General features: G+C 37.8%; 1 protein-coding gene and 1 non-coding gene across 5 annotated transcripts in view; one reads left to right on the top strand and one right to left on the bottom strand.

Moving 5' to 3' along the window:
- Positions 1 to 12680, bottom strand: part of mrj — a 351864-nt gene that overhangs the window by 83998 nt on the left and 255186 nt on the right. The gene's annotated exons all lie outside the window — the stretch shown is intronic.
- Positions 8634 to 8793, top strand: LOC135697778 (U4atac minor spliceosomal RNA). The gene has a single exon (XR_010517437.1). It is a non-coding gene; the product is annotated as a U4atac minor spliceosomal RNA (small nuclear RNA).

The raw sequence follows: 12680 nt of genomic DNA on the forward strand, positions 1-12680 counted from the left end.
GAGAAACTAACGGTTACATTGGTTTTAAGAATATATTGGGTTATTGTTTTGGCTTTTCAGTCTTTCGGTGGATCAAAACAACTATATGGTTTCTTGACCCGACGCACACTGGGGATAATAATGTAACAGTGTCTCAACATTCAACAATTTCAGTTATCGCTGGAGAAACTTGATCAAATTATGCCTTCTTACAGTGGAGGCGAACCAGCCTAAGGCTGAAAGCCTCCTAAATAAAGCTAAATTAATTAATTAATGCCTTCTTACAGGAACAAACCTCAGGAATCGGATAAAACTAGTTTAATATTGCGCAGGATAGTATTTATTAATTTATTTATTTTTTTCCTTGATTTGTTTTCCGTGCTGAGCACTAATGCTACCAACGCCAGGAAGGCAGCTCCCACACCTGGACCCTACCTTTCGACTCATCAACTCATGAACCAGGGACCAACGGCTTTACGTGATCAGAGATGTTATGCCTCAGAACATCCCGGCGGTGCCAACTGGGATTGAACCCAGGCCTGCTGGGGTGAGAGATAATCACGCTTATCACTACACCAGCGACGCCACTGTCGTTAAAAATTGTTGGTATATAAGTCTTGCTCGCTTTTTGCTCATTACATTTTGTTCATAGAGTGATTTGGATGTATACTGACATAGTAAGTTTTACCAATTAGTTTAGTTATTAAGGCTCAAATGTTCAAAAGGATTCTACGGAGCCGAGAAACAGTGAATAATTTGACGATAAAAATAATCTTCATAAGAAACATTATTTATGAGTTCTAGTTAGTTTTTCTGGGAGGCGAGTTAACCTTTGCTCCCAGTTTCTGTCGTGCCCACAACTCTCTTTTTTTCTTCTATTAGTTTTTCCTTCTACATCGCCAGCCACTTGCCCTCTTCTTCGTGCTTTATCTGCACCTTCTCGGTATAGTCAACTATCCCGTATTTGAAGAAATAATAGCGTCATTATTATGCTTGAAAACAGGCGGCTACTGTTTCTGGACATTGCTAACTTCCTCTTCTCGGCCTCCGGGGACGTCATGTCCATTTCTACCACCTCTTCTTCAGGCACCGGAAACTCTTCCACAGCTTCATTGCCACTGTTGTACAGCGATGCACTTCCAGTAGACACCACACCAGGGTACGTATTGCTACCGCTCTGTCCTTCATCCTGCTGATGCTTTTCTACGTCCTGATTTTTCCTTCGTTTAGCTTCCGAGCATACCACATAGGGCAGGAATTCATCCGGTGTCCATCCGTAACAAAGCATTTATCATTATTCCCAATATAGAATATATTAACCTTCCGATTAAGGAAATTAGGCGAGGAGGGAATCTCCTTTTTGAGGGGATGTCCATGTATACACCTCGCGCATATCGTGATCAAACTCTACTGGGAATTTCTCTCGGATGACACGCTTCACTTTCCCGTATTTCCCTAGCACCAACGTCATTATAATCATTATCTGGCACCTCCGTACACTCGTTCGCAGAATGTTGCCCCCGCAAGCGGCATCCGTCCCTCCATTGGGGGTACACTTTGGGAAAACCGAAAATGGAACATGTAACAAAATTATGAAAGATTTTAAACGTTAATAACTCAGCTGCCCCTGGACCAATTTCAATAATTTTTTCACCAATCGACCAGGTATATTCCTACGCATCTGTTTTATTTAAAACTTTATCACTTTTCAAAATGTCACTGTTGAAAATGTGCAATTCTAGCTTTGATGGTTAAAATTATCACCGATTGCCTGTGAAAAGTGATTTCCCTAACACAGATTTCAAAGTTGAATTCCATCAGGTCTCACCAAAAAGTGTTTATTCAAACACCGCGTGGTGAGTGGTGGTGTTCTCCAGTACACAATAAAAGGCTCCCCGCAAGCAGCAAGCTTCAGCCCACATAGAAAGAGGCACCGCTATTGATCGGAATTAGTAGCTCTTCGCGAATTTCTGTGGGCCATCTATGTCAAGCGCGTCATATTAAAGAGTATAAACAGAGAGAACCCCGGTCAAATTCCTATTCCTACACAAAACACAAGCTCCTGCTGCAGTTTACAAATAAGATTTATCATATAAGACCTCGTAGTCCTACGTCACCATTGCTTGCAACCCCTTTAGGGCTGTCCCTTGTAGTGTTTTAATATTTACGTGAAATTACTAAAAACATTTTCTTGTATATTTTCTCAGAACTAAATAATCTTTCTCTGCAACTTGGTCTCAGACGTCATTTCGATCAGAAGTGCCTTTTCTGTGCTACCAATTTTTTTGAAAAATTTCAAAAACGCCATTTTGAAAATTTTACAAGATCCACAATGGCCGAATTTTAGCAAAAATGTGAATCATAACCCATAACAAACAATTAGGCAACGTTCCATACAAATCGGAGAAGGTTAAGTCTAACAAACTCACTCTCAGAGAAATATGGAAAAGGGTAGAAGGAATGAACAAACAAGTTTGGACTCAAATGCACAGTTAGTTTCTTACCAAACAAGTTCATATTTTAAGCTGCTAATTAGGACTAGAGATGGGCGATCCGCTCCCGAGCTGTTCTTTAGACCCGATTCTATAAAGTGAGCAGCTCATCAGTGAGTATAACAAGTCTGAACCATTCAATCCAACACTCATTGCGGATCTTTCCAAAAAATGACTAATTACTCTACTTACGCATTGAACAGTCACCGCGTAAACCAAGACTCGCGCGTAATACAACATGTGCCTACTGATCGACAGCACCAACGGTAAAAGCAAACTTCCAAGCGGCTGTTTGGGAGAGAGAAAAATATGTACATGTGCTACACGATCTTAATTTTCTACTTGTATTATCCAATTTATGTATATACCCGGCTCTTATTGATGATGTTATTTCTCCAGCATATGGGCTATCACCTCTCTTCCCATCTTTCTCTGGGGAAGCGGAAGATCCGCACAAAAGCAAATAACCGAAAAGCGAAATGCAGCTCTCCAACTCTCCAGCTTATCAGCTCAGCTCCGGATCCGAATCATCGACTCGAATGATTCACTGGGAGCTGTTTAGGATGACAACTCCCGGACCCGTCCAGCTCTTCGGATCTTTTTTTTCTCTCTCTCGATTCTTCGGATCTGAAGCTGACGATCTGGAGCTGATGCCGAGAATAGTGACAGAAATTCTGCTGGAGAATTAACTTCAGAAATAAAATTTGAATGTAGACTGGATTGCATAGCTTGAGAAAAGGCGTAACATCGTGTGCCTTTTGTCAATCATATCAATCATATCATCGCGTGTGACATAAGTGTAGCTCTCCCACATACACTTTTTGTTTTACTGCTATGTTGTTGGCACATTTTGCGCGCATTTTGGTTTGTGGATGCGATGGTTGATCAGTTGTTGCGTTAGTAGCGTTTTCCATTGAAAAGTAAAGGTGTAAGGTACGGATTTATTGGGTTATACTACTTTTACGATTGTATGCAGTTTTAAGCACTAAAACCACTAATTAATTTGTTAATTTTGAATTTGTGTCACAATTTCTATAATTTCAATGTGAGCTGAAGAGCTGTTCAAAAGAATCGACTCCCTTCAGTGAGCTGGATGGGTTTTATCCACTCAGCCAGATGAGCTGTTTTGTCCACCTCTAAGACCCGATTTGGAACCGTTTAAGCACTAGGGAGCAACAATTTAAAATTTTGCATCAGTTTAATGAGCATGCTATCAATTTGCTACCAGTTTCATCCAAGTTGGTTAAGTTGATTCCTTGAAGAGTCCAAAAATGGCCGCCATGTTAACAGATATGTGGCAGATCGTTGGCAATCTCAGACCCCCAAAATTACCGTTAAAATTTTGAAATTAAATTTTTCGTAGTGTGTAGAAAAGATCTGGCCCAAAATTTTCAAGTTATTTGAATCCAGTATTTACTCCTAAGTTTGACTGTAAGACCAAGCTATTGCCGAACTCCAAAATATGATGTCTGGGACAGAGCGTAAAATTATTGACTGCTTAGGCTGAGTGTGAAAACCAGCGTTGCCAGATATACCGATTTATCGGTATTTATACCGATTTATCGGTATTTATACCGATTTATCGGTATTTATACCGATTTCCGAACTAGATACCGATTTACCGATAAGGTTCATCAGAATACCGATTTTTGAGGTGTTATACCGATTTATACCGATTTTTTTTATAAATAATCAAAATGATTATTGCCTGCCCGCGCTAAGAATTTCGGAGAAAATTATTGTGTGAGACTTGTATCTTTTTGAATACCTCAAATTTTTTGAGTCTTTAAAATTCTAAAAAAATCATCCTCAAAAAATGTCGTATGGATCTTTCAAAAAATGTTTCAATTTCCTCAACGTTTTTGCATTCCGTGAATCGATAAACAGTCGATGGCTCTTTCTGGTAATTCCGGAGGAATCGGGAAATACGTTTTAAACATTATTTAACTTTCTGGATTTTCTTCCAACTTTCCTCTGGAAACTTATTTCGACTTCCCTTGAAAGCTTCTTCAGCCTTCGCTCGAATGATTCTTCCCGAAACTTCAGGGATGCTTCTAGATTTTGATTGCGGATCCACTGCGGAAACTTCAGAAAAGTCCAGACTTTTGAGTAAGTTTCGATAAATTAAAGAATGTTTTAACAACTTCTGTTAAAATTCTAAAACCCGGTCCAGCGAACACAAGTGAACTTAACGAAACATCATAAATATTTTGGAAACTTCACAAGTCCAAAGAACTTCTGGAAAATTTAATGGTTTTCAAGGAAATCGTAAATTTTAAAGGAGTTCTGAGAAACTCAGGCAATTTCCGAAAACTTCCGAGCAGCTCATGCAAATTTAAGAAACGTAAGGGAAGTTACACGGACATTAGCACATTTTGAGAACATTTAATGGGAAGTTTCGTGCTTATTAATGGCAGTGTCGATCACTTTTAAAAATTAGAAAAATCGGTAAGATCAGAGAACTTCAAAGCTGATGTTACAATAAATTCAAGAAAATTGTGAGAGCGCTTAAGAAATTTCGTAATCTTCAAGAAAGTATAGAGACCTTCAAAGTTGATTAGAGATATTCCGGTAGTCTCATTATAATCAGGGAAGTTCCAAGTATTTCAAAGATGATCAGAGTACTCCAAAACATCCCGAGGAAATATGGAATATTCCTAAGTACATTTCAGGAATGTTCCAAAAACTTCAGGGACATTGCGGGATGTTTTATAACCATTTGGAAAATTTTCTGGATCATTAGAACATTCCCCAAGAGCTTTTTCTTCCGGAATGATGTCCTTGTTTCTTTCGACTGTTCCGTAAGCACTCTGGATTCCGCCTTTCTCCAGAATTTTTTTTTCCAATCTACCTTAGGAAGTTTCTTCCGTCTTCTCCAGGAAGTTCTCCCAGAAATTTCATTCGTCTAGTTCTGGAATTTTGTCCAGTTACTTTGTTTACTTTTTTTGGAAGCTTTTTCCAAGTTTCTTCTGGTTTCTCCTGGAAATGGCTACTTCTGGAATTTATTTCCGATTCCCAAAACTTTTCTGTTTTCGTTTGAATGTGAAATCAGATTTTTTTTTCTGAAAGTTTCTTTAAATTTTCGCCAGAAGTTTCTCAATTTATGTCTTGGAAGTTCCGTGGATGTTTTCCCGACTTCTCTCAGAACTTTCCTCAAATTTCCTCCAGGAGAGCTTCTTTCTTCTTTCTCTGGATGTTGTTTTCAGCTTCCTCCAGAAGCTAATTCAAGCATTCCCCGTAGTTTTCTTCCCGAATTTTCCGATCATAGTCCAAAAGTTAAAATTTTCGCTTTCAAAAACGGCAAAAATATAAAATTAATTCAAATAGGAAATGCCGATAAATACCGACTTTTTAAAACCTTTGATACCGATAAACTTTAAAACATTCTGGCAACGCTTGTGAAAACACGGCTCTATTCTGGCATATCTTGCGTAAATTTTCAAAAGGAGCAATGTAACATATCCGACACTTTGAGAAAATCGAAGTTGATTCGACAGATTATTATTTAACTGTTTAGAAATAATACATTTTACAATACTATTTTTACCGTAGTCAGTGTATAATAACTATAAACATTCAGTAGAAACGGTAAAATCACAATTTAACGTTGAATGTCATGCTACAAAATAGAAAAAAAATCACAAAGGACGAGTTGACTAGTCAATTTGTAAATCGGACATGTTACATAGGACGATTTTTCTCAATGACATAATCAATGTGTGTTACATTGGACGTTTTGTTCTACATGATTCCCTTTCACAGATTTCAGAATAGAGTACCTAACATCGGAAAAATGACTGGTACACTTACTTATAACCTTGGGTTGCTTTTCCATGCCCCGCGTTTAGCAAATGAGGCAGACTAAATGTCCGAAGTAACAATCAGGTACCTATCATTCCAAACTGTACATTGGACAATTTTCGACCTATGACTATCTTAAATATCTAAAAGTAAATTTGGATGGATGTTTTTTTATCACATACAATGATACAAGAGCATTAGTTCGTATCGATCAACCCGATTTGTTTACATTTGTTACTTAGGACCTTTTGAAAAGTTACGCGAGATATGTATCAAAAGATAAATGACGATGCAATTAAAGAGCCAACAAAAACATTCAGTCGCTCACGAACAGACGACTCACACCCTAGGCGAATAAACAAAGATGTCACAGACCGAAAAAAATTTAGTTTGATTACTAAAATGAACTATGACGATTGTATATGGCAAGTTTTGCTATAATTAATCCTCCTCGTGTTTAGGCGCGAAATTCACGTCACTTGCGTAGGAAATCAAGTTTTCAAGGCATTTGTGACCACAATAAACGTTCTGGTCACATAAAAAAGGTCCAAATCTATCCAAATCCACCCGTAAACTTTATTCGTTTTGGCACCTTTTATGGCAAAATAGTGAACTTTTCAAGAACTTTCGTTTTTATGGCTTTCTCAGTCTAGGGTAATTCAAACAGTTAGTTTTGCATTGCAAAACTAACTGTTTGAATTACCCCAGACTGAGAAAGCCATAAAAACGAAATCTCCATAAAACCAGTCGAACAACCAAATCTTTTCAAGAACATTAACGGGAAATAACTCACCAACACTAGCAGATTGTGAGTACTTGACCAACTTTACATCTAAATGGCAATTCAAAACAAAAAATCAATCTTTTTACAGTGCTTTCTAACATACTTGAATGATTAATAATCCGTTAATAAAGTGAACAAGGAACGGAAAAAAATAAGTAAAGATTAGCTAAATGCAGTTTTTTGCCACTGTACAAATTTGTTATGACAACGTTTTGTCTTCTTGATTAAATCCCAAGTCAAAGCTCGTATTTGAATCATGAAATATGTTTTACTTGATCACTACTCTCCAGGGTTGCGTCCAGTCACTTGCTATAAAAAAATGCTTTCCTAAATGTTGAAATCATTAGATGTTATAATGATATTTTTACGTGTTAGATACAAGAAGAGGTTGAAAGGCAAGTGTTTGACTAATAAAATCTATCAATTTCGCTACCAGAGTGTTACAATCAGCGATCTTATGATTCATGAGCGTTCACTCAGAGTGAGCGCTCGCGAGTCGTAAAATCGCTGATTGTGACTATCTGAAAGCAAATTTGACAGGTTTCATGTGTCAAACACTTGCCTTTCAACCTCTTCTTGTATCTAACAAGTACAAAATATGATTATAACATCTAATGATTTCAAAATTCAGAAAATCATGTTTTTATTGCAAGTGAGTGAGAGCAAGCTTGCTACTTTTTTTTTTTTCCTTTGGTTTGTTTTCCGTCGATCTTGTTTTCCGTGCTGAGCACCAATGCTACCGACGCCAGGAAGGCAGCTCCCACACCTGGACCCTACCTATCGACCCATCAACTCATGAACCGGGGACCAACGGCTTTACTTCCCATCCGAAGGAAGGCGTGATCAGAGATGTTGTGCCTCAGAACATCCCGGCGGCGCCGACTGGGATTGAACCCAGGCCTGCTGGGGTGAGAGGTAATCACGCTTACCACTACACCACCGGCACCGTTGAGCCTGCTACTCTCTACAGAAACTTTTTGAAAATTCAAAGATATTTTGAATAATAGTTAAAAAGTTACAGCTGCTTATGTGTGGGTTATTTTTATCAAATACACCCTTTACTCTGCCTCACCCTGTAATTGTATTTATTTTATTTTTTCAACCAAATATTTAAATATGTTTAGTAGTTTTTTTTATAATCATTTAAAAATACGTTGTACTATCAAAGTATCATTAGTTTACCAATTACCGTTCATGTTCTAATTAACACTTAAGGAGTACCATAAGTTTATTTTTTGAGTGATACATAAACTCTAATGGTATAATTATTTATTGAGAAAGTCAATTGATGAGACACTCTAAACTCTCCGCTGCTTTAACATACCTAGATATTGAATTCAATAATTTACAAACCTTACAGACGAAAACATCCAACTAGAACTGCCTACTGAAAAAAGCAACCGTTGAGCCACGTGCTTCCACTACCTTTAAAAGCTCACAAATGAAAGCAGCGCCAAGCAAATTCGCGCGCTATTCTATCCCGTTTCTTTTTCATTCCGTTGTGAGCGCACACAGATGCACATCGCTAGCGTTCCTCGTTCGGGAGTTTACGTTAGTCGTAGCGCTTCTCTGTCTCGTTCCTCCTTGTCATGGGGAGCATAATATCCAATGAACGTATAGTGAGGATATTGATGCTGGCACCCATTTGATGCGTTTCGTCTTTGACGGAATCAAAACACCCCCGCTCGGGGTAGCCGCTTTCGAACAGTGCGCTGCCTGGGCGGAATTTTTGGAACGCCCCTTTACTTCACAAGCGGGCGTATCTTATCAGTAGCATGAAATTAGAGTTGACGGCACCGTCGAAAATCGTCTTTTTCTCTAGCCAAGATTTATTGATTTCACTTTAGGAGAAGTAGGGGTCATTCAATAATTATGTAAGCAGTTAGGGCTGGGAGGGGTTTAAAAAATGTTCTTACACGGGAGGCATGAGCAGGTAATATTCGACCATTAAATTATTATGTTACAAAGAGGGAGAGGGGAGGTTTTGCTAAATTATTACTAGGTCATAAAATGGGGCTTACGTAATTAATGTATACCCTCTAAAGCGTTACAGCGCCGCCTTTAACGCCAACATTTTTTTAACGTGACCAAGATTTACGTCCACCATGATGCTTCTTATTAGATTATCATTGGACTGCTTACGTTTGCATTAGAATTGCATTATACACCAAATAGGGAAGAGCGCTACTTCGTCGTAATCGCCCATTTCCGTTCTATCGAGCAGAAACCATCAATAATTTCAATGATTTCACAATGCACAAAACAATAATACGTTTGTTCCGATGCGTTAGTTCATTAGCTACAACATAAATCCTGTTAGAGCGCATTGTATGCATATTTACGCTCATTGTTCTCAAAACAAAAGAAGCGCTCCTAGCGCATCCTCTTTTTCTCCGTTTATCCGTAGGACGAAGGAAATCTAATGGCGTTTCAATGCGTTTGGACGGAATTGAAACGCGTAGGACGAATTTAGAAGCAAGAAGCAGTGTTAGATTTTTGATAATATCTCAACATTGTTTGACTCTTTATCAAATCCAACGGTACGTATGGAAAGGTGGATAAATTTAGAAGTTATCTTTGATGAAAACATTCCATGTTTTGTTCAAACCCTTTCCAAAAAGCGTGGTAAAGTGCGCGATGTCCTTAGTAGGACGGAAATTAGATCAAAAACCCTATGTGAGGTCAGGTTTCGTTATTTTGTTTGCTCGCTTTTGCTCTGCTTTTCGCAGTGGTGCAAAATGGGAACGCAGATAATCTCAGGTTATTCAATTTGCATGCCTCAATGATTATCGTAATTTTTTTCCATTTTCGATTTCGTTTTCTGATAAATGTATCGACTGCGGCCAGTACAAGTTATAACTATAATTGAAGCAATTTTAATAACTGTTACGTTTATTGTGAGCCATTTAAAAATTATCGCATTCATTACATTTATTGTTTATGTACGCTTTACTGTTGTTCTAGTCTGTAAACCAATATGTTTTGTTTTTCGTTGTCCATTTGACAGTTTATGTATCATTTAAATACAACTACTTATATTTACAACACGAAAAGAAAATCATGCTGAAGGTTTGATTATCAATTCCCTTTCGGAACAACGGAGTGTCTAGAGATAATTTTTTAAAGTTGGTTTAGAAGAGAAATTTTCCTTCGTCACAGGTGTGTTTTCCAGCCACGAATAATCAATACTCCATATCTGATTGCAAATCTATCTTTTACGGCCAAGTCCCAGCCCAGTTAATTAGATTTATGTTCACACCATCCGTGCAGCCCTCCCATCTTGAGACGCCTCAGCAGACTTCAACAAACATAAATTTAATTTAAAGTGACAACCCACTGCCTCCGGTTAAGCCGTTAAGGGAAGGAAAGTCGCGTTAAAATTAATCAATTCCATAATTGCAAAATTTTCTAAACGTTCACTTTCATCGACACGATCTCTTTCTCTCTGCCTCTCTCTCACAAAGTGACTTGCGATGATGATGGTCTCGACTGGCAAACAACGTCCACCGGCCGTGGATAAGTTCAATAGCAGTAGCACTTTGTGAAAAGCGCGCATCGATCGCGCAGAAATTATCGGTGCACGATGTGATTTTCTCACGCGTCCTTTTGGTCACAGCCATTCAACGAAAGCTTGCCATTTCACCGTCGTCGTTTCCAATTCCCATTTTAATGAAGATTTATCTATCGACTTCGTGATTTGCTACCTTTTTCTCTTGGTTTTCCTCAAACTAAGGAGACTCAACTCGGCGGAGATGGTTGCAAATTCGCGCGCTTACGCTGAAATCTATACTGTAACATATATATTCAATTATCGTCACACTTTGAGCCATTTGCGGCGAGCGCTGAAAGGCATAAAAGTGACAACAAACGCGCTACGCGGATGCAATAAATTTAAACTGCTTCGGGCGATTTTCGCTAATAGATGGTGCGGTGTGCACGTGTGTGGTAAGATTTTCGCGCAATAATAATGGTTATAGCCTATTAAAGCCGCGAGCCAAGACTTTCTCCAAATCTACTAGCAGAGCTGGGGTGGCATTCCTTGTGCAGAATCAATTCATCTGTTACGAAGCACATAGGGAATTTGTGGAGAGTGTTGTTTTATGATTATCCGTAAGTGTGCCAGTCATGGCTGTGGTTTAAAATTTTCGTTTGGAGGCCTCACAATTGGATGCTGAGTGAAATCATCGAATTTATCGGAAGCTTATGTTAGCACTGCATGTTTTAAAATCAGTGCGAGTTTAATAAACTTAATTAAAATCAAAAATGTCCATAATCTACTCCAAGAATATCGTAAACTGAACTTTGAAGAATTAAACAAAAAATACATTTCAATAATATTGCAAATTGCTGTAGAAACTGTATAGCTTCTGTTTAAGACAATACACTACAAGAATTAAATTCAAATCGACTAGAAATTCTATGATCTGCTGTGCGATATTGCGTGACAAATTTAATTTGAACTTGAAGGCTTTTTTTAGTTTAAAAATTGTTTCAAAAATTTTTAGGAACTACACAGCATAAGAAAATTGTGGTACGGACAAAAATATGTTAAAGTGACTACAAAATACAATATATAATAAATTTAACACTACATACTTTTAACGTGAACTAAGGGGTTTTTCACAAACCACGTGGACAGTTTTAGACAGTGTTTAGTCGTTTTTAGCTCAAGTGTACACTAATTGAATTTTGTTCTAAAAGGTTTCGGGGCATTTGACCGAATCTTTAATTTGGTCGTATGTCAATTGGCCGAATGCCGTTTGGCCGAATACTGATTAATTGCAAAAGAACTTCTCATAAGTAAAAGATCTGTAATTACACACTCAAATTATGTGTACGTCAGATTAATGTGTTTTAACACTTGCCTGTTTGATTGATCAATCACAATGATTGCATGCATTTTCCACATTGATTCAATGTGCTTCAACTTAATTCTCGTGTTTCTAACTATGGAATGATGAAAGATCCCACATAATAAATTCAAGTGCATTGCACGCTACATTCAATTAAAATATTCATGAATCTGCGCTACATTGTTGAAAAACATACAAATTCGAAGTGTTTTGCATTTCAAGAGGATGCTTGCTTAGCAAAAGTAAACAACAATACAAAAGTATAACAACAAAACAATAATACAATCAGCTTCAAGATAAAGATAAGCAAGATAAAAACCCTGGTTTGGATCTGAATCCAAATGTCTACAACTATTGGTAAATGTTAAATTTTGAACCCGTGGCAAGACGTTTGCAGCCAATATATCCAGGAGTGTTGTAAGGTATGGGTTTTTAGTGGAAAAGGTATGTTCATTGATTTATTTTCAGTTTGTTTCCAGTGTTGGTGGATTAGTCGATTGATGTACGGATAAATCGGTTTCCGAGGATATTCTGAGAGCTATGATTTTCGTGACATATTCCAGGAAATGCTTAAAATGAATTGTTGTTTGATTTTGTAAACGCTCATTTCTTTATCCATCAGGATTTATTTGCCGTTTTTGGTATGAGTTTAGATCAATTCTATCGCAATCGACTATATGTCGGCTGGAAAATAAGTAGGTAGAGTATGTTATTTCTAACATACTTCCCCCAAAATCATTAAAATCCGATCTATCTACTATGATTATCTAC

The sequence above is a fragment of the Ochlerotatus camptorhynchus genome, unplaced genomic scaffold, assembly GCF_037179485.1.
Source record: "Ochlerotatus camptorhynchus isolate MF236.1 unplaced genomic scaffold, CSIRO-AGI_Acam_v1.1 ptg000077l, whole genome shotgun sequence".
NCBI lineage: Eukaryota > Metazoa > Arthropoda > Insecta > Diptera > Culicidae > Ochlerotatus > Ochlerotatus camptorhynchus.